The following is a 19,737-nucleotide window of genomic DNA, read 5'->3' on the forward strand; positions in this document are numbered from 1 at the left end:
AATTCTTTCTGATTTTAGAAACTGCATTAAAGAAGGGGTGCACCGGTCCTGGAGATACTGCAATACCAGGTCAATGCGTGGAGTGGACAGAGCAAGCTCTTTTTCCATCTCCCTGTTCTAAAAATCCATTTAATATATGGTCCCCAGATAGGGGACGTATCAGATATTAAACTGATAAGAACAGATACTACACTTGATCTTAGCCAAAAGGCCGAGAAGCGATAACCAGAATTGGTTTCAAACTACGGAGCCACCCAAGGATCCTGAAAAGTCCATTTGTGGAGATGAGCTCCTGGACTCCCGTTAAGAAGACATGTTGTCAACCTCTAGATCCCTTACATGCCTGCACTTTTCGGCTTGCTGCTGCTGCAATCCACGCGTTTTAGATCTGCATAACTCCACCTCTTTAAACACAGCACCTTCACCCCCTGCTGTTCCCACCCGCCTCAACACCGTTGGAAGGGAGGAGAACCAATTAAGGCGGGGGGTGGGGTGGAACGAGCAGCTGTCTACCCTTAGCAGGAGGGCTCCTGATTACATACCTCTCCTGCTGCTGCTGCTGCTGGCTGTCCAGCAGCAGACTGAAGGTGGCTGCTGCTGTGCACAGGTATATAAAGGCTCAGAGCCTATTATGACACGCGCAGCCAGCGTTCCATTGCCACATTCCATCTACTGCAGGCAGGATACCTGGCTGGCTGAATGTCGCTGAGAAGCTCACAGAGACCGCCATAAGCAACAGTTTAACAGAATGCCACAGACTAATCAACCAAACTTTTTGGGTTGGGTTCTCTTTTTTAGTCTGCAGGCATTAAATGAAAGAAGTCAGTGTTCCAGCAGAAGGAGACAACGTTTCAGAAAAGGCATTGTAGCAAACCAAAAAAGAAATTTTAAGCGCAGCAGAGTAACCAGCGCACATACCTGTTAGCTCAGGTGAGTTTAAAAGGCTGCTGTTGATAACAAGGGCATTTGCTAAATAGATGGTGTGTGTGCAACAATATACTGAAAGGTCAATTATATTGTGCAGCTTATCTCACCACCTGTAGTTATTTAGGTGAAAGCTCCAAAATGCTTGCCTAATATGTCTGTTTATCCAAAAGGAAGTAAAAAGGGAGAGCTAGAAAGATAGCATTGCATCACATTACATGGCAATGCAATGCACAGTTGCTGAAGTTGAACCAAAATGAGCTTGTAATCTGGCTTCTGCAACTTTGAACATGAAAAATCCAATGAGGAGAAGAAAAGCAAAGCCAAAGAGTCCATCCCAAAATCCGACAAACAAGCAAAATGAACAAAAAACATTGAATTCAATTCTTTCTGATTTTAGAAACTGCATTAAAGAAGGGGTGCACCGGTCCTGGAGATACTGCAATACCAGGTCAATGCGTGGAGTGGACAGAGCAAGCTCTTTTTCCATCTCCCTGTTCTAAAAATCCATTTAATATATGGTCTCCAGATAGGGGACGTATCAGATATTAAACTGATAAGAACAGATACTACACTTGATCTTAGCCAAAAGGCCGAGAAGCGATAACCAGAATTGGTTTCAAACTACGGAGCCACCCAAGGATCCTGAAAAGTCCATTTGTGGAGATGAGCTCCTGGACTCCCGTTAAGAAGACATGTTGTCAACCTCTAGATCCCTTACATGCCTGCACTTTTCGGCTTGCTGCTGCTGCAATCCACGCGTTTTAGATCTGCATAACTCCACCTCTTTAAACACAGCACCTTCACCCCCTGCTGTTCCCACCCGCCTCAACACCGTTGGAAGGGAGGAGAACCAATTAAGGCGGGGGGTGGGGTGGAACGAGCAGCTGTCTACCCTTAGCAGGAGGGCTCCTGATTACATACCTCTCCTGCTGCTGCTGCTGCTGGCTGTCCAGCAGCAGACTGAAGGTGGCTGCTGCTGTGCACAGGTATATAAAGGCTCAGAGCCTATTATGACACGCGCAGCCAGCGTTCCATTGCCACATTCCATCTACTGCAGGCAGGATACCTGGCTAGCTGAATGTCGCTGAGAAGCTCACAGAGACCGCCATAAGCAACAGTTTAACAGAATGCCACAGACTAATCAACCAAACTTTTTGGGTTGGGTTCTCTTTTATAGTCTGCAGGCATTAAATGAAAGAAGTCAGTGTTCCAGCAGAAGGAGACAACGTTTCAGAAAAGGCATTGTAGCAAACCAAAAAAGAAATTTTAAGCGCAGCAGAGTAACCAGCGCACATACCTGTTAGCTCAGGTGAGTTTAAAAGGCTGCTGTTGATAACAAGGGCATTTGCTAAATAGATGGTGTGTGTGCAACAATATACTGAAAGGTCAATTATATTGTGCAGCTTATCTCACCACCTGTAGTTATTTAGGTGAAAGCTCCAAAATGCTTGCCTAATATGTCTGTTTATCCAAAAGGAAGTAAAAAGGGAGAGCTAGAAAGATAGCATTGCATCACATTACATGGCAATGCAATGCACAGTTGCTGAAGTTGAACCAAAATGAGCTTGTAATCTGGCTTCTGCAACTTTGAACATGAAAAATCCAATGAGGAGAAGAAAAGCAAAGCCAAAGAGTCCATCCCAAAATCCGACAAACAAGCAAAATGAACAAAAAACATTGAATTCAATTCTTTCTGATTTTAGAAACTGCATTAAAGAAGGGGTGCACCGGTCCTGGAGATACTGCAATACCAGGTCAATGCGTGGAGTGGACAGAGCAAGCTCTTTTTCCATCTCCCTGTTCTAAAAATCCATTTAATATATGGTCCCCAGATAGGGGACGTATCAGATATTAAACTGATAAGAACAGATACTACACTTGATCTTAGCCAAAAGGCCGAGAAGCGATAACCAGAATTGGTTTCAAACTACGGAGCCACCCAAGGATCCTGAAAAGTCCATTTGTGGAGATGAGCTCCTGGACTCCCGTTAAGAAGACATGTTGTCAACCTCTAGATCCCTTACATGCCTGCACTTTTCGGCTTGCTGCTGCTGCAATCCACGCGTTTTAGATCTGCATAACTCCACCTCTTTAAACACAGCACCTTCACCCCCTGCTGTTCCCACCCGCCTCAACACCGTTGGAAGGGAGGAGAACCAATTAAGGCGGGGGGTGGGGTGGAACGAGCAGCTGTCTACCCTTAGCAGGAGGGCTCCTGATTACATACCTCTCCTGCTGCTGCTGCTGCTGGCTGTCCAGCAGCAGACTGAAGGTGGCTGCTGCTGTGCACAGGTATATAAAGGCTCAGAGCCTATTATGACACGCGCAGCCAGCGTTCCATTGCCACATTCCATCTACTGCAGGCAGGATACCTGGCTGGCTGAATGTCGCTGAGAAGCTCACAGAGACCGCCATAAGCAACAGTTTAACAGAATGCCACAGACTAATCAACCAAACTTTTTGGGTTGGGTTCTCTTTTATAGTCTGCAGGCATTAAATGAAAGAAGTCAGTGTTCCAGCAGAAGGAGACAACGTTTCAGAAAAGGCATTGTAGCAAACCAAAAAAGAAATTTTAAGCGCAGCAGAGTAACCAGCGCACATACCTGTTAGCTCAGGTGAGTTTAAAAGGCTGCTGTTGATAACAAGGGCATTTGCTAAATAGATGGTGTGTGTGCAACAATATACTGAAAGGTCAATTATATTGTGCAGCTTATCTCACCACCTGTAGTTATTTAGGTGAAAGCTCCAAAATGCTTGCCTAATATGTCTGTTTATCCAAAAGGAAGTAAAAAGGGAGAGCTAGAAAGATAGCATTGCATCACATTACATGGCAATGCAATGCACAGTTGCTGAAGTTGAACCAAAATGAGCTTGTAATCTGGCTTCTGCAACTTTGAACATGAAAAATCCAATGAGGAGAAGAAAAGCAAAGCCAAAGAGTCCATCCCCAAATCCGACAAACAAGCAAAATGAACAAAAAACATTGAATTCAATTCTTTCTGATTTTAGAAACTGCATTAAAGAAGGGGTGCACCGGTCCTGGAGATACTGCAATACCAGGTCAATGCGTGGAGTGGACAGAGCAAGCTCTTTTTCCATCTCCCTGTTCTAAAAATCCATTTAATATATGGTCCCCAGATAGGGGACGTATCAGATATTAAACTGATAAGAACAGATACTACACTTGATCTTAGCCAAAAGGCCGAGAAGCGATAACCAGAATTGGTTTCAAACTACGGAGCCACCCAAGGATCCTGAAAAGTCCATTTGTGGAGATGAGCTCCTGGACTCCCGTTAAGAAGACATGTTGTCAACCTCTAGATCCCTTACATGCCTGCACTTTTCGGCTTGCTGCTGCTGCAATCCACGCGTTTTAGATCTGCATAACTCCACCTCTTTAAACACAGCACCTTCACCCCCTGCTGTTCCCACCCGCCTCAACACCGTTGGAAGGGAGGAGAACCAATTAAGGCGGGGGGTGGGGTGGAACGAGCAGCTGTCTACCCTTAGCAGGAGGGCTCCTGATTACATACCTCTCCTGCTGCTGCTGCTGCTGGCTGTCCAGCAGCAGACTGAAGGTGGCTGCTGCTGTGCACAGGTATATAAAGGCTCAGAGCCTATTATGACACGCGCAGCCAGCGTTCCATTGCCACATTCCATCTACTGCAGGCAGGATAGCTGGCTGGCTGAATGTCGCTGAGAAGCTCACAGAGACCGCCATAAGCAACAGTTTAACAGAATGCCACAGACTAATCAACCAAACTTTTTGGGTTGGGTTCTCTTTTATAGTCTGCAGGCATTAAATGAAAGAAGTCAGTGTTCCAGCAGAAGGAGACAACGTTTCAGAAAAGGCATTGTAGCAAACCAAAAAAGAAATTTTAAGCGCAGCAGAGTAACCAGCGCACATACCTGTTAGCTCAGGTGAGTTTAAAAGGCTGCTGTTGATAACAAGGGCATTTTCTAAATAGATGGTGTGTGTGCAACAATATACTGAAAGGTCAATTATATTGTGCAGCTTATCTCACCACCTGTAGTTATTTAGGTGAAAGCTCCAAAATGCTTGCCTAATATGTCTGTTTATCCAAAAGGAAGAAAAAAGAGAGAGCTAGAAAGATAGTGACGCGCCCCCTGGGCCATATTCTTTATGGGAATATCCGGAGCCGGATCAGATGGGGGTTGTAGTCTCCGAGTGGCTATGACCCGGTCCGTGCCCAGGGTGTCAAACTCAGTTGTATGTGGCAGTCCTACAGATGTTAATAAGTTCTTAATGTCGACTACGCCACCCGTTGTATTGCGGTCACTATGGCCGCCGCTGCAGCAGGGTCCGCTGAGGCTGATGGTGTAGGTGCAGCTTGTGATGGTATAACCCCCAACGGGAGGGGTATAGCCTCAGAGGGGACAGGTGCAGAGGATGGGGGTTGTGGTGGTGCAGTGCAGACGGCAGTGAAGACAGAGTCGGGTTGTGCAGTTAAGGGTGTTTACTTACTGCAGATGTTGTACTGGTCACTCCAGCTTCGAGTGACCACCCGAGCCGTGCTGCGTCCACCAGGTCCTGGATCCAGCCAACCCCCAAACAAGTCCGGAGCGTGGCCCTGAGCTCTCCTTCTGTCCCGTTCTCTGGCCGTCCCCACCAGTGATCCACCTAGGTCCAGCTCCCTCGGGCCTTCTGTTGGGACACCCTTGGCCCTGGGTTCCCTGACCCTTCATGTGGTGTGCCTTCGGGGTGGATGTGGTGGGTGACCGTGGCAAACGCTGCCCACGGTCTCCGGTCTCTGGCTGGGGAATGTTTTTACCCCCACCAGCTTGGGTTCCGGTACCCTGATGCCGACTCTTCACCCGGGGATTTTAGTTGGGATCTTAGAGTCCTCTCTTCTGTTCCTCTGGGTCTCTCTCTTTTCTCCCTTGCTGCAGGCTGACTTCCTCTCTGCTTGCTGTCTGCTCCTCTGCAGCTGTCTTGCTGTCTCCAACTGACTTGTTCTCTGCATCTGACCCTGTTCTTTGTTGGTGCCCACCTTATATACACCCTCTATGTGTGAGCTCAGGTGACCAGCACCCAATGAGCTCCTATCTTTACCCAGGCTGCTCCCCCTATCTGCCCCTACACTACATGGGATGTACCACCCCCCTCCCACTCCAGCCAGGAACAGACTCGGTCGTACCTGCACATTTCTAAGTGGGAGTACCGTCGGCCTGTTCCCCGGAAATGGGATGTGTGTAGTGCATGCAGCCTACCGAGCTCAGTTCCACACTCCATCCTTACCCGGGAGTGGAATATCACACCTCTGGGTTGAGGTGCAATACCCCTGTAGCAGCCGAATCCTCAGGGTGCTACATTCCCCCCTGGTAAATCACAGCACGTCCTCGGGCTGTAAGACATAAAACAACACCAAAACATACAATTTTTTTCTTTTCATATAAACATAATAAAACATATAAAACATTATATATATATAAAACTTTTCATATAAACATTCTCGTCGTCTCTTGTTTCAGGTTCCTCCTCCGGACACTGTGCAACGTGTGTCCGGGAAAAGTGCGACAGTCTCTTAGAAAAATGGTTTTTCCTCTAAAACCGGTAGGGGGCGCTTTAGGAAGCGCAACTATATACAGGGAAGTTGGCCGCTCTCAGTCCTCGGCCAGGTAGAGGGAAGGGAATGGCTGCTCACAGTCCTCAGCCTGTGGGATTAAGGGGTTAACGGGTAAACAGTTCACTCAGCTGGTCCCAACGGGGACTATATATATGTTGCACTCAGCTGGTCCCAACGGGGACTATATATATGTTGCAACAGTCTCTTTGATACCCGGTCGGGTAACTATTTACATCACTGCTCTGCCGCACTCAACGGCGTCTTCCTCCTGCTCTTTGCTTATAGCTGGTTGTAACTTCAGACCCGTCCGGGTCCTCTTGCTCCTCCTCCTCGCACCGCAACTCCTCCTCCGTCAGGCGGTGTACGTGGAGGGCGTAAGGTCCTTTGGCACACTTGTGCCGGGTGAAGGTGACCTCGTCTCCGATGTAGAGGTCACGACCTCTGTGCCCCTCCGGCAGATGGGACTCCACGTCTCTGCGCGTGACAAAGACGTCGCCGGGGGTGTTGTTGTCTCTAATGAAGCCCCACCCATGCTGCTGGTTGAACTTTATTACAGTCCCGGTGGTACGGGGACTGTGCGCTGCACGGGGGTCCCTCCTGGTCCGGCTCTTCTGCTCGGCGCTCCTTATTTGGGCCTGTTGTTCTCGGACCCGCCTCTCTCTCCGCTCCCTTGCGAACTCCTCGAGCTGCTGTCGGCAACACTCAGCACGCTCCGCTGCAGCTGCCCGGGTTTCCTGAGTGAACCCCATTAGGTCTTCTCCGGTGGGGTCCCACTCAAACTGCGCTTCCGCTAGCGGGGGCGAGATCCTTATTACGGGCTTCGGAGCCGGAATCAGGGGTGCACACATGGCCCCAACCCTCCTCTGGTGCTCCAGTTCGTAATACTTCTGGGGCCAGATGAAAGGCTGCCCGTCCGGCCACGTGTGCTGGGCAAACAAGTCCTCTCCCAGACGCGGCACCCTTGGTTTTACGGGCGCGGGCGCGGTGGTGGTGGCGCCCGGGTTGCCCAGGCCTTGCGGCCAGGCCTGGGGCACCTGGAAGGTGAAGGGCACCGTTAATACGGCGGCGCCCTGGGCTACCTGGCCTTGCGACCAGGCCGGAGGCTCCGCGGAGGTAGGGGGCGCTGTTGGTGATGCGGCGCCCGGGGGTACTAGGCCTTGCGACCAGGCTGGTGGTATTTCCTGCTTTGTCACGCTCCGGGTCGAGGCGCGTGACGTCACAGGGGTCGCTGCGGCGGCTTCCGGTCGGGGCCTAGTCCATAGCGGTGACATGGCGGCTACGGGCACAGCAGGGGGACTTTCGGGCTCTGCGACGGGGAGCTGGGGCAGGTGGGCGGTTTCACGGCTTGGGGTATAGGCGTCCCCTTTACCTGCCTCCATGCGATCGGCTCCCTTCTCGGCGCCGTCTCCGACCTTGGGTCCTCCCGCGCCATCCTCAGAGGCGGTCTGTCTCCTCATCTTGGCTGGCGTGCTCCGGGCCTTGGTTTGCTGGGCCATCTCTCGGCTCCATTCCGCCAATATCTCGCGCTGTACCCGGGCCATCCTCCGTGCGAGGCCCTCCAGGGCAGTCTGTGCACACTCCCGGTCTCGGGGGAGCTGTGCAAGGACCTCCACTAGGCCTAGTGGGGTCGTGGTGTCTAGCAGGCTCCTGACCAACGGGTCGGTGCTGCTCTGCTCTTCCTCCAGCAGGCTCCTGGCCAGCGGGCCGGTGCTGCTCTGCTCTCCTTCCTCGGTCTTTAGCAGACTCCTGGCCAGCGGGCCGGTGCTGTTCTGCTTTCTCTCCATATCCGGGTAAGCTTCTCCGCTACTCCTCGTTAGACTTCTTGCCTCCGGGTGCGCTCGCTCCAGACTGCTCCAGGCGGTACCCATCTTCGTTCTTTTCTTTCGTCTCCTCCCACTTCGAGGGCGGTCCCGGGGCCACTGGGTGACTGTCAGCTCCAGGGGCGGTTCTTTCACGCTGACAGACACCTCTAGCATCACAGTCTGTTGGTGGGGGCGGTTTCCACTTTTGGCGCCATTTTCTGTCCTGGCCCACGATGGGAGGCGGCCTCTTGCCCTCCTTTGGCACGCCCATAATGGCGTCCGCTGCTCTTCCAAGGCGGGAAATCTTCGGATTTGGCGGGAAGCGTCGCCCAGTGGCGGGAAACCCTGCAGATGGCGGGAACAAGCTGGAAATGGCGGACAATCGGCGGGAAACGACCTGTGATGGGGTCCGATGGCGTGGACCCTCCGGAACCGGCGGGAGACTTCTGTTTGAGGTAAACTTGCACTTTTCTTCAGGCACGCAGTACCCGGGTGTTGCGGGCACGTAATCCTGCCGACTACGCCAAAGTTGACGCGCCCCCTGGGCCATATTCTTTATGGGAATATCCGGAGCCGGATCAGATGGGGGTTGTAGTCTCCGAGTGGCTATGACCCGGTCCGTGCCCAGGGTGTCAAACTCAGTTGTATGTGGCAGTCCTACAGATGTTAATAAGTTCTTAATGTCGACTACGCCACCCGTTGTATTGCGGTCACTATGGCCGCCGCTGCAGCAGGGTCCGCTGAGGCTGATGGTGTAGGTGCAGCTTGTGATGGTATAACCCCCAACGGGAGGGGTATAGCCTCAGAGGGGACAGGTGCAGAGGATGGGGGTTGTGGTGGTGCAGTGCAGACGGCAGTGAAGACAGAGTCGGGTTGTGCAGTTAAGGGTGTTTACTTACTGCAGATGTTGTACTGGTCACTCCAGCTTCGAGTGACCACCCGAGCCGTGCTGCGTCCACCAGGTCCTGGATCCAGCCAACCCCCAAACAAGTCCGGAGCGTGGCCCTGAGCTCTCCTTCTGTCCCGTTCTCTGGCCGTCCCCACCAGTGATCCACCTAGGTCCAGCTCCCTCGGGCCTTCTGTTGGGACACCCTTGGCCCTGGGTTCCCTGACCCTTCATGTGGTGTGCCTTCGGGGTGGATGTGGTGGGTGACCGTGGCAAACGCTGCCCACGGTCTCCGGTCTCTGGCTGGGGAATGTTTTTACCCCCACCAGCTTGGGTTCCGGTACCCTGATGCCGACTCTTCACCCGGGGATTTTAGTTGGGATCTTAGAGTCCTCTCTTCTGTTCCTCTGGGTCTCTCTCTTTTCTCCCTTGCTGCAGGCTGACTTCCTCTCTGCTTGCTGTCTGCTCCTCTGCAGCTGTCTTGCTGTCTCCAACTGACTTGTTCTCTGCATCTGACCCTGTTCTTTGTTGGTGCCCACCTTATATACACCCTCTATGTGTGAGCTCAGGTGACCAGCACCCAATGAGCTCCTATCTTTACCCAGGCTGCTCCCCCTATCTGCCCCTACACTACATGGGATGTACCACCCCCCTCCCACTCCAGCCAGGAACAGACTCGGTCGTACCTGCACATTTCTAAGTGGGAGTACCGTCGGCCTGTTCCCCGGAAATGGGATGTGTGTAGTGCATGCAGCCTACCGAGCTCAGTTCCACACTCCATCCTTACCCGGGAGTGGAATATCACACCTCTGGGTTGAGGTGCAATACCCCTGTAGCAGCCGAATCCTCAGGGTGCTACAATAGCATTGCATCACATTACATGGCAATGCAATGCACAGTTGCTGAAGTTGAACCAAAATGAGCTTGTAATCTGGCTTCTGCAACTTTGAACATGAAAAATCCAATGAGGAGAAGAAAAGCAAAGCCAAAGAGTCCATCCCAAAATCCGACAAACAAGCAAAATGAACAAAAAACATTGAATTCAATTCTTTCTGATTTTAGAAACTGCATTAAAGAAGGGGTGCACCGGTCCTGGAGATACTGCAATACCAGGTCAATGCGTGGAGTGGACAGAGCAAGCTCTTTTTCCATCTCCCTGTTCTAAAAATCCATTTAATATATGGTCCCCAGATAGGGGACGTATCAGATATTAAACTGATAAGAACAGATACTACACTTGATCTTAGCCAAAAGGCCGAGAAGCGATAACCAGAATTGGTTTCAAACTACGGAGCCACCCAAGGATCCTGAAAAGTCCATTTGTGGAGATGAGCTCCTGGACTCCCGTTAAGAAGACATGTTGTCAACCTCTAGATCCCTTACATGCCTGCACTTTTCGGCTTGCTGCTGCTGCAATCCACGCGTTTTAGATCTGCATAACTCCACCTCTTTAAACACAGCACCTTCACCCCCTGCTGTTCCCACCCGCCTCAACACCGTTGGAAGGGAGGAGAACCAATTAGGGCGGGGGGTGGGGTGGAACGAGCAGCTGTCTACCCTTAGCAGGAGGGCTCCTGATTACATACCTCTCCTGCTGCTGCTGCTGCTGCTGGCTGTCCAGCAGCAGACTGAAGGTGGCTGCTGCTGTGCACAGGTATATAAAGGCTCAGAGCCTATTATGACACGCGCAGCCAGCGTTCCATTGCCACATTCCATCTACTGCAGGCAGGATACCTGGCTGGCTGAATGTCGCTGAGAAGCTCACAGAGACCGCCATAAGCAACAGTTTAACAGAATGCCACAGACTAATCAACCAAACTTTTTGGGTTGGGTTCTCTTTTATAGTCTGCAGGCATTAAATGAAAGAAGTCAGTGTTCCAGCAGAAGGAGACAACGTTTCAGAAAAGGCATTGTAGCAAACCAAAAAAGAAATTTTAAGCGCAGCAGAGTAACCAGCGCACATACCTGTTAGCTCAGGTGAGTTTAAAAGGCTGCTGTTGATAACAAGGGCATTTGCTAAATAGATGGTGTGTGTGCAACAATATACTGAAAGGTCAATTATATTGTGCAGCTTATCTCACCACCTGTAGTTATTTAGGTGAAAGCTCCAAAATGCTTGCCTAATATGTCTGTTTATCCAAAAGGAAGTAAAAAGGGAGAGCTAGAAAGATAGCATTGCATCACATTACATGGCAATGCAATGCACAGTTGCTGAAGTTGAACCAAAATGAGCTTGTAATCTGGCTTCTGCAACTTTGAACATGAAAAATCCAATGAGGAGAAGAAAAGCAAAGCCAAAGAGTCCATCCCAAAATCCGACAAACAAGCAAAATGAACAAAAAACATTGAATTCAATTCTTTCTGATTTTAGAAACTGCATTAAAGAAGGGGTGCACCGGTCCTGGAGATACTGCAATACCAGGTCAATGCGTGGAGTGGACAGAGCAAGCTCTTTTTCCATCTCCCTGTTCTAAAAATCCATTTAATATATGGTCCCCAGATAGGGGACGTATCAGATATTAAACTGATAAGAACAGATTTTTTTCTTTTTCATTTTGTTCTTATATTTCAGTTGTTATATCTCTTCTAATATTTCTCTTGCCTTATAATCTGTTCATGCTACAAGGTTCCACAGATGAAAGTTCCATAGACTCTTGGCTCTTTTTTTCCCAATTCTCTTCAGATCTAACAGGTAATAAATATATATTTCACTTAGTGCTAATTTTATGCATTCACTTTCACTTATAAAATCTCTTTTAAAAAGCAATATGTTTCGGACTTTCCATAGCGCATTCTTTATTCCATTTATCATTATCCAAATGACTCTTTCTTTTTCTTTTGATTGACATGTAAAATTTCCATATAAAACTACTTCGTGATTTAAAAACTTAAGACCAGTAACAAACTTTAAGAGACTTCCAACTTCTTTCCAGACATTTTGGGCATAAAAACAGTTCCAAAAGGTGTGTAAAACTGTTTCCTCTCTAACACAGCCTGTTCTAGGGCATCTTGCAGTATTGCACAATCCCCTTCTGTGTTGAAAAAATCTAACAGGAACACATTCTTGCACTATTGCCCATGCCAAGTCTTTATATTCATTTGTTAGATAAGGTGCATAAGTCATTCTCCAAATTCTTCCACTTTTAGTGTAAGTAAAGTTTGCCACTGCTGTCATCGTTTCTTTTCTCTTTGTCTCTAGAGCCAGTCTTCTTGAATTTGACAGCATCTCCACATCTACTTCAGGTAAGTTATAAAGTCTAATTGTTTTTTCTAGTAAGACATATTGTTTTGGCGGTGTAATTAGGACAGGAGAATTTTGGGGCAATGTTATCCACTTTCTTTTCCTAAAGATATCTCCAGCTGCATATCTTAAGTAGAAAGACCAATGAGTTCTTAGATTGGTCATTTTGAAGCAAAAACTAAAGAACTTTAGGTACAAAAAATTTTTGATATTTGGGATATTCTTTCCACCATATTTATGCTGCTTGTACATTGTCTCTCTTCGAACCTTCTCCATTTTTGATCCCCACAGAAAAAGAAAAATTTGTCTCTGGAGAAACTTTACTGTGTTCTCATTCGGGGGGTACACCATACTTAAAAACAACATTATCGGCAACAACAAAGACTTAATGATCAAGTTTTTACCTTCCATTGATAATTTTCTGAGTTTCCATAAACTTATCTTCTTTTGCATTTTCTCCTTCACCAACTGCCAACTTTCTTCTCCATCATTCTTTTTTGTAAACACAACACCTAAAATTTTGATCTTATCACTTCTTATTTTAAGTTGAGGAATCTGCGCATCTGACCAATCACCGAATCCAAGACATTCGCTCTTCTCCAAGTTCAGTTTGAAGGCAGATGCTAAACAGAAAAAATCAGTAGTTCTTACTGCTCTTCTCAGCGATTGTTCTGAGTCGCACAGGATCGTGATGTCATCCATGTACCCCAGTGACTTAGTACTTAGTCCATTTCCACCTGGTATGGGTACACCTTTCACCATCTTATCTTTCCTCAACATTGCCAGTAGAGGCTCGATTGCGCAGATAAAGAGCAGAGGCGAAAGTGGGCATCCTTGTTTGACGCCCGACTTTAGAAAAACTTCTGAAGATAAAAAACCATTAATTAAAATCCTGCTAAAACTTCCATCATATAAAAGTGCAATGTGCTTAATAAAAACATCCGGGAATTTCATTTTCTTTAACACAGAATACAGGTACTTATGAGAGACTCTGTCGTACGCTTTCTGGAAATCAAGGGACAGAAGAGCTAGCTTTTGCTTCCTCTCTTGCTGATACCAAATTGCGTCCCGTATAATATTCAAGTTTTCTGCAATTGTACGACCAGGCACACCACATACCTGATCAGGATGCACGACCTTCTCTATCACCTTCTTCATTCTGTTCACCATGATTTTTGCCATAATTTTATAATCTACGTTGAGTAACGTGATTGGTCTCCAGTTCTCTAGATTAGTCTTATCTCCTTTTTTAAAAAGCAGGGTGACCACACCACTTCTCCAAGATTCAGGCAATTTGTCACATAAAAAGACAGCTTTAAAAATCTCAAACAGGTCGTCTTTTAAAATCTCCCAAAAAGTAAGATAAAATTCAATTTGTAGTCCGTCAGTACCCGGTGTTTTTCCTCTAGAAAAGCTTTTGATTGCACTTAGCAGTTCTTCTTCACAGATATCTTCAATCAACAACTCTTGATCTTGCTTTTCAAGGTGATTCTGCAATGAATTAAGAGCATCAGGTAAAAAATCAGCGTCAATTTTCTTTTCGCTAAAAAGATTTTGATAAAAAGTTTGCGCTTTGTCCAACAGTCCATCTTTAGTTGTTTCACCATCAAGTTCTTTAATTAATTCTTTGCGTTCTAAAGATTTTTTGAAAAAGAACCTGGAACATGTTTCATTTTTTTCCATATGTTCTACCTTGGCGTTGAAAATTATTTCTTTGCCTTTCTGTTCAATTGCTTTTTTAATGTCTTCTTTGACTTGTAAAATAACATCCTCCATATCTATCCCTGCATTTCTGAGTTTGTAACCTGTTTGCAGTTTTGTATTCAGGTCTTTAAACCATTTCTGATTCTGTCTGGCCTTCCTTTTGCCAGCTAAGAGAAAAAAATGTCTAATTTGAGACTTCACATACTCCCACCATTCTAGAATTCTTTTGTAATAATGTTTTTTCCCTTGTAGTTTTTTATAAAATTTCAAAAATTCCTCTTTTATACTTTCATCTTCCAGCAGCAGAGTGTTCAACTTCCAGACACCTCGCCCTTTCTCTAGACTGGGCAATTCCAAGTGAGTAATTAACGTTTTGTGGTCAGAAAAGATGTTACCTGTTAGATCCACTTTATTCACTTTAAAACTCTGTGATGTCAGAACAAAGTCAATTCTTGATTTTAGAAGATTGTTCTCCCAAGTGTATCCTGGTTCAGAGGTATTCTTTACTCTCCAGACATCATTCAGACAAGTATCGTCGATTAGATTTTTTAACTGCATCTCAGTTTTGTCTTTCCTTCTAGTACCTGATGTCCTATTTTCATCAGACCGGATACAATTGAAGTCACCGCCAACCACAGTTGGTGTAGGACCAGGTATAAAGAGTTTGATGATATCTAATAAACTGGATCTTTCCTCTTTAATCGGAGATGCATAAACATTAATCAGCTTGAACTCGGATCCACAGTAACTCACATTAACAACTAGTGCACGTCCAGGTTCAACTTCAGTGAACGAGGTAACCTTAAAGTCTTTGTTTTTAAACAGGACGCCAACACCAGTAGCACGCGATCCATTTTCACCGGACCAGATGGAAGGTCCGTTCGCCCAATCTTCCCTTAGTTTGTTATAGTTAGGGTCATGGTCAATGCCGCATTCTTGAAGTAAAAAAATATCAGCATCTAAAGTCATCAGGTAAGAAAATAAAGCAGCTCTCTTGACAGAGCCCTTTAAACTCCTCACATTTAGTGAGGCAATTTTGAGTGTAGCCATAAATCATTTAAACAGAGCTTGAGTCCGTATCTGACATGAATCCGACCGGGGTAGAGGGACCCGCAGAAACGTCCGTGTCTGAGAATTCCTCGATGTTCACCGGATCAGATGGGTTTACAGGTTTAGGAACTGAGATGATCGGTTTAGGTGAGTAATTAGGGAGGACTATTTTCAAACGCCCAGCAGGTCTTTTGCTGGCGCTCTCTCCCTTAAACAAACTCGACTTCTCCTTTTTCCTTTTCCTCAAAACCTCCACGTCAATGTTAATCTCCTCCTCCTCCTCCTCACCACCAGCCTCCTTAGAAGACTCCTCTCCCATCTCCACTTCAGACTCAGCTGGATTCTCCTCCACCACATGACCATCTGGACTCTCCGACCAATCCTTGAGAACAATGCTATCCCCAGGCGGGTCCCCAGCAGTGTCCTTGGGCGGATCCCCAGAAGGGTTCCCGGGAGGGTCCTTGGATTTGTCTGTTTGTTCTTCAGGACTGGACCGCTTCGGAGGGGCTCCCCCCCGAGCTGCATCTGCATAGCTGAAGGTCTTTTTTCTCAACGGACAATCCCGAAAAGAGTGCCCAGGGATACGGCAGATATTACAGATCATCTGATTTGGGCAGTTCAGAGTGACATGTCCTTTTTGATAGCACTTCTTGCAAAGAGCGTTCTCCTCCTTGCAGCTCTCAAAGGAATGCCCAAAGTCCATACATTTTCTGCAGAAGATAGGCATCCCTGGATAGAAGAGTCTTCCTCTCTCTCTGCCAATCAGGAAGCTCTGAGGCGGATGAATGAGTCCACCAATTCCCAAACCTTCTCTCAGCTTCACGATGAACTTGTATTTTCCGGTCCACAACCTCTCAGAGTTCATGATTTTGTGAGAAAAGTGGACCTCAGAGCAATAGTTATGCAGAAACGCAGCCACATCCTTTTCAGAGACATGCGGATTGCTCATATGAACCACCACAGACTTCTCTTCTGCCAGGCAGAGGGTCACAAAACACAGTCCTTTAAGATCTTCCTCCTGAAGTCTCAGCTTGATCTGATGGTAAAAATTCTGAGATGCCACTTCAGAGGTCAGGGTAAGCACAAAGCGTCCAGGAGCATCTTGAAGTGCCAGAATGTTCTCCCTTTTCACCTGCAGGATCTCAAGCAGGACCTTCCTCACGAAGAAAGACAGGGAGAACTTGTCACGGGCTCGCTCTTCAACTTCAATCTTGAAAGAGTTCTTGATCTTCAAGTCGCCAGCTCCAGCAGAACGGAGAGTAGCCGATGTCGCCATCGCCATATTCAGATAAGTCGATCGCCTTCTTGGTTCTCTTCAGCACGCACACCCCCTATAGCAGCAGGAGGCTTAAGACAGTAGAACTGCCGATGCCTCAAGGCCGAGGATGCGATAGGCTTTGGAGTCTTCCAGCAACAACACTTGGTCGTAGCCAAAAGGCCGAGAAGCGATAACCAGAATTGGTTTCAAACTACGGAGCCACCCAAGGATCCTGAAAAGTCCATTTGTGGAGATGAGCTCCTGGACTCCCGTTAAGAAGACATGTTGTCAACCTCTAGATCCCTTACATGCCTGCACTTTTCGGCTTGCTGCTGCTGCAATCCACGCGTTTTAGATCTGCATAACTCCACCTCTTTAAACACAGCACCTTCACCCCCTGCTGTTCCCACCCACCTCAACACCGTTGGAAGGGAGGAGAACCAATTAAGGCGGGGGGTGGGGTGGAACGAGCAGCTGTCTACCCTTAGCAGGAGGGCTCCTGATTACATACCTCTCCTGCTGCTGCTGCTGCTGGCTGTCCAGCAGCAGACTGAAGGTGGCTGCTGCTGTGCACAGGTATATAAAGGCTCAGAGCCTATTATGACACGCGCAGCCAGCGTTCCATTGCCACATTCCATCTACTGCAGGCAGGATACCTGGCTGGCTGAATGTCGCTGAGAAGCTCACAGAGACCGCCATAAGCAACAGTTTAACAGAATGCCACAGACTAATCAACCAAACTTTTTGGGTTGGGTTCTCTTTTATAGTCTGCAGGCATTAAATGAAAGAAGTCAGTGTTCCAGCAGAAGGAGACAACGTTTCAGAAAAGGCATTGTAGCAAACCAAAAAAGAAATTTTAAGCGCAGCAGAGTAACCAGCGCACATACCTGTTAGCTCAGGTGAGTTTAAAAGGCTGCTGTTGATAACAAGGGCATTTGCTAAATAGATGGTGTGTGTGCAACAATATACTGAAAGGTCAATTATATTGTGCAGCTTATCTCACCACCTGTAGTTATTTAGGTGAAAGCTCCAAAATGCTTGCCTAATATGTCTGTTTATCCAAAAGGAAGTAAAAAGGGAGAGCTAGAAAGATAGCATTGCATCACATTACATGGCAATGCAATGCACAGTTGCTGAAGTTGAACCAAAATGAGCTTGTAATCTGGCTTCTGCAACTTTGAACATGAAAAATCCAATGAGGAGAAGAAAAGCAAAGCCAAAGAGTCCATCCCAAAATCCGACAAACAAGCAAAATGAACAAAAAACATTGAATTCAATTCTTTCTGATTTTAGAAACTGCATTAAAGAAGGGGTGCACCGGTCCTGGAGATACTGCAATACCAGGTCAATGCGTGGAGTGGACAGAGCAAGCTCTTTTTCCATCTCCCTGTTCTAAAAATCCATTTAATATATGGTCCCCAGATAGGGGACGTATCAGATATTAAACTGATAAGAACAGATACTACACTTGATCTTAGCCAAAAGGCCGAGAAGCGATAACCAGAATTGGTTTCAAACTACGGAGCCACCCAAGGATCCTGAAAAGTCCATTTGTGGAGATGAGCTCCTGGACTCCCGTTAAGAAGACATGTTGTCAACCTCTAGATCCCTTACATGCCTGCACTTTTCGGCTTGCTGCTGCTGCAATCCACGCGTTTTAGATCTGCATAACTCCACCTCTTTAAACACAGCACCTTCACCCCCTGCTGTTCCCACCCGCCTCAACACCGTTGGAAGGGAGGAGAACCAATTAAGGCGGGGGGTGGGGTGGAACGAGCAGCTGTCTACCCTTAGCAGGAGGGCTCCTGATTACATACCTCTCCTGCTGCTGCTGCTGCTGGCTGTCCAGCAGCAGACTGAAGGTGGCTGCTGCTGTGCACAGGTATATAAAGGCTCAGAGCCTATTATGACACGCGCAGCCAGCGTTCCATTGCCACATTCCATCTACTGCAGGCAGGATACCTGGCTGGCTGAATGTCGCTGAGAAGCTCACAGAGACCGCCATAAGCAACAGTTTAACAGAATGCCACAGACTAATCAACCAAACTTTTTGGGTTGGGTTCTCTTTTATAGTCTGCAGGCATTAAATGAAAGAAGTCAGTGTTCCAGCAGAAGGAGACAACGTTTCAGAAAAGGCATTGTAGCAAACCAAAAAAGAAATTTTAAGCGCAGCAGAGTAACCAGCGCACATACCTGTTAGCTCAGGTGAGTTTAAAAGGCTGCTGTTGATAACAAGGGCATTTGCTAAATAGATGGTGTGTGTGCAACAATATACTGAAAGGTCAATTATATTGTGCAGCTTATCTCACCACCTGTAGTTATTTAGGTGAAAGCTCCAAAATGCTTGCCTAATATGTCTGTTTATCCAAAAGGAAGTAAAAAGGGAGAGCTAGAAAGATAGCATTGCATCACATTACATGGCAATGCAATGCACAGTTGCTGAAGTTGAACCAAAATGAGCTTGTAATCTGGCTTCTGCAACTTTGAACATGAAAAATCCAATGAGGAGAAGAAAAGCAAAGCCAAAGAGTCCATCCCAAAATCCGACAAACAAGCAAAATGAACAAAAAACATTGAATTCAATTCTTTCTGATTTTAGAAACTGCATTAAAGAAGGGGTGCACCGGTCCTGGAGATACTGCAATACCAGGTCAATGCGTGGAGTGGACAGAGCAAGCTCTTTTTCCATCTCCCTGTTCTAAAAATCCATTTAATATATGGTCCCCAGATAGGGGACGTATCAGATATTAAACTGATAAGAACAGATACTACACTTGATCTTAGCCAAAAGGCCGAGAAGCGATAACCAGAATTGGTTTCAAACTACGGAGCCACCCAAGGATCCTGAAAAGTCCATTTGTGGAGATGAGCTCCTGGACTCCCGTTAAGAAGACATGTTGTCAACCTCTAGATCCCTTACATGCCTGCACTTTTCGGCTTGCTGCTGCTGCAATCCACGCGTTTTAGATCTGCATAACTCCACCTCTTTAAACACAGCACCTTCACCCCCTGCTGTTCCCACCCGCCTCAACACCGTTGGAAGGGAGGAGAACCAATTAAGGCGGGGGGTGGGGTGGAACGAGCAGCTGTCTACCCTTAGCAGGAGGGCTCCTGATTACATACCTCTCCTGCTGCTGCTGCTGCTGGCTGTCCAGCAGCAGACTGAAGGTGGCTGCTGCTGTGCACAGGTATATAAAGGCTCAGAGCCTATTATGACACGCGCAGCCAGCGTTCCATTGCCACATTCCATCTACTGCAGGCAGGATACCTGACTGGCTGAA

The 19,737-nt window shown here is 47.4% G+C and overlaps 8 non-coding genes across 8 annotated transcripts; all 8 read right to left on the reverse strand.

Annotated features, from left to right (window-relative positions):
- Positions 1-32: 32 nt before the first annotated feature.
- Positions 33-223, reverse strand: LOC141234958 (U2 spliceosomal RNA). The gene has a single exon (XR_012300819.1). It is a non-coding gene; the product is annotated as a U2 spliceosomal RNA (small nuclear RNA).
- A 1,115-nt stretch (positions 224-1,338) lies between these two features.
- Positions 1,339-1,529, reverse strand: LOC141235246 (U2 spliceosomal RNA). Its single transcript, XR_012301098.1, has one exon. It is a non-coding gene; the product is annotated as a U2 spliceosomal RNA (small nuclear RNA).
- Positions 1,530-2,644: 1,115 nt separating this feature from the next.
- Positions 2,645-2,835, reverse strand: LOC141234959 (U2 spliceosomal RNA). The gene has a single exon (XR_012300820.1). It is a non-coding gene; the product is annotated as a U2 spliceosomal RNA (small nuclear RNA).
- Positions 2,836-3,950: 1,115 nt separating this feature from the next.
- Positions 3,951-4,141, reverse strand: LOC141234961 (U2 spliceosomal RNA). The gene has a single exon (XR_012300822.1). It is a non-coding gene; the product is annotated as a U2 spliceosomal RNA (small nuclear RNA).
- A 6,138-nt stretch (positions 4,142-10,279) lies between these two features.
- On the reverse strand, positions 10,280-10,470 carry LOC141234962 (U2 spliceosomal RNA). The gene has a single exon (XR_012300823.1). It is a non-coding gene; the product is annotated as a U2 spliceosomal RNA (small nuclear RNA).
- Positions 10,471-11,588: 1,118 nt separating this feature from the next.
- LOC141235328 (U2 spliceosomal RNA) lies at positions 11,589-11,770 on the reverse strand. Its single transcript, XR_012301174.1, has one exon. It is a non-coding gene; the product is annotated as a U2 spliceosomal RNA (small nuclear RNA).
- A 5,993-nt stretch (positions 11,771-17,763) lies between these two features.
- Positions 17,764-17,954, reverse strand: LOC141234963 (U2 spliceosomal RNA). Its single transcript, XR_012300824.1, has one exon. It is a non-coding gene; the product is annotated as a U2 spliceosomal RNA (small nuclear RNA).
- A 1,115-nt stretch (positions 17,955-19,069) lies between these two features.
- On the reverse strand, positions 19,070-19,260 carry LOC141234964 (U2 spliceosomal RNA). The gene has a single exon (XR_012300825.1). It is a non-coding gene; the product is annotated as a U2 spliceosomal RNA (small nuclear RNA).
- Between the last annotated feature and the right edge of the window lie 477 nt (positions 19,261-19,737).

The sequence above is a fragment of the Phyllobates terribilis genome, unplaced genomic scaffold (genome assembly GCF_046119375.1).
Source record: "Phyllobates terribilis strain yellow unplaced genomic scaffold, ASM4611937v1 Scaffold_650__1_contigs__length_881393, whole genome shotgun sequence".
Lineage (NCBI taxonomy): Eukaryota > Metazoa > Chordata > Amphibia > Anura > Dendrobatidae > Phyllobates > Phyllobates terribilis.